Source organism: Glycine max, chromosome 2 (genome assembly GCF_000004515.6).
Source record: "Glycine max cultivar Williams 82 chromosome 2, Glycine_max_v4.0, whole genome shotgun sequence".
In the NCBI taxonomy this organism is placed as follows: Eukaryota; Viridiplantae; Streptophyta; class Magnoliopsida; order Fabales; family Fabaceae; genus Glycine; species Glycine max.
In genome coordinates this window covers 12,780,249-12,782,684 of record NC_016089.4, presented here as the reverse complement: position 1 = coordinate 12,782,684, position 2,436 = coordinate 12,780,249, and positions in this window count along the sequence as shown.

The following is a 2,436-nucleotide window of genomic DNA, read 5'->3' as shown; positions in this document are numbered from 1 at the left end:
GTGTTGACGAATACAGATTAAACGCTGTTGTTGTGGATTTTTGATTCATACCATATGTGTAAGAGTGCGTGGGTTGTATTTCGTACATATTCCTCAATTGGTTCAGAATTATCAAATTTGAAGAAGTCACTCATTCTATCATTATCAAATGATGTGGCTTAAAATTGACGTCACTAACACCATTACTTTAAAGTTTAACCAAATGCCTATTTGGCAATTATTATGCAAAAGATAGAGACTATTTTGAATTTTTCATTAAGTTAGGGACTAATATGCAACGGGGGTACAAAGTCAGGAACTAAATTACATATTTACTCGTTTTGTTATCATCAAATGACGTGACATCTTTTAAGAGGCACGTTCAGTTCACGTGATACTAAAATTGACCTCATTAAAATTTAACGGAATGACTATTTTATAACATTTTTACAAAAATAGAGATTATTTTGAATTTAATATTAAATTAGAGACTAATATGCAAAATGAATACAATTTCAGAGATTAAATTACATATTCACTCAATTTTTTAATCTGCACACTTTAGTTAACTTTCCCTTGTATAATGATTATATTTCACATCTAACACGAATACACGATATCCAAATTCTAATGTCTTTTTCTTCTTAAATTAAACGGAAAAGAAAAAACAGAAATAAATAAAATATTGACAAGTGTAGAGTGTAGACTAGTGTAGCAGCCATGCACACGGCAAGGAGTAGAAGACAAGCTAGTAGGCGAAAAGATGGGGAAAAAAGTAGGGTTACGTAAGTAACTTAACTGAATACTAAGATCACTGATTGATGGGGAGTGTTGTTGTGTGTCACGTGAGTTAGAATCTTTTTACGTGCAGGACTGACTGGAGGGTACAATCTTCTCATCCTAATCTCAATCACTATCTTTCCTACTAGGATCCCATTCCTCTATCTCTCTACTATAGGTTTTTTTATTTATTTATAAGAGATTATAAATATCTTTTAATTTATTAAATTATAAATTAATCTGTCTCGTGATAAGAATTAAATATAATTTTTTATTAAATAAATTATTCTTATTTTCATAAATACAATAAAACTATATATCCCTACAACAATCATAAATTAAAAATTAATATGTCTCGTGATAAGAATTAAATATAAATTTTTTATTAAATAAATTATTCTTATTTTTATAAATACAATAAAACTATATATCCCTACAACAATCATTTAGATTATTTTTTTCCTATAGTTTGACAAAACTAATCTTATGTCATATTATTATTTTTCTCTCTTAATTTTCATATATTTATGAAGAAGAGATTTTGGTTAGTTTAAAATTTGATAAAAATAAATAAATAAAGTTTAATAAAAAATTATTTTTATCAATAATCAAATTTAAATAATATTTAGATAATTAAATTTTAACTTCAATATATTAATCAATTATATGTGAATACCCGATCTTTAATAAAATGACTGAATCATATTAAATCCTACACGTTTCTTTTAAATCTAATCTTTAATATTCCAGCTTTTGGAAATAATTCTGGGGCATTTGAGTGTTATTTGATACTTATTTGTTTGAGAAAATCTTATTAAATTTTTGGAAATGTGAAGATGATAATAATATATATTTTTATGTTTGTGAAAAGGTAATTAAAAAATATTTTCAAAACAACTTAATTTTAGGAATTTATATTACACACATTTTTCTATATTTTTATTCTCATGTAACCGGATAATATAAAAATCTTATATTTTCATTAAAATGCTTAAAATAATTTTTCACCTTTCACCTATTTAATCTCATTTATTTGTTTGCTTAATATATTTTTTAAATTTTAAAATTAATTTAAAAATATTCCCAAAAGTGATAAGTATGTGTATCAAATATCTTTGATGAAAATAATATTTTTTAGGAATATTATCATCGGGAATATAATCAAATCTATAAAACAAACTTCCTCTTAGAATAAGAAATAGAGAAATAACATGTGATTGATTTAAGTAAAATTGAATTTAAATATCTTAAGTAAAATTTTAAATTTAAGTTTAATGAATAAAAAAATATAATTAAAATAAAAATAAGAAATGCATTAAAAAGTTGTTAATTAAGTTTTTTGAATAAAAATTAATCAACAAATAAAATTAGTAAATATTTCATATTATAATAAGGTGACTGAAAATATAGGAAATAGATATAAAGATATATAGAAAAATAGAGATAGTTAGAAAGTATATAATAGATATTAATGAGGTAGTTGATATACAATAGTGATTATATATAGTTGCTTACCATGTTTTGTTTTGTTTTGCTTTTAAGTGTGTGGAAAGAGATTAAATTTGTATATGTATTGTGTATTAGACAAAATAATTTATTGATAGTGATAAATTTCTTAAAATAATTTTATTGTATTAAAAACACAACTTTCGATTTAGAAATATTTTGAATTTATAA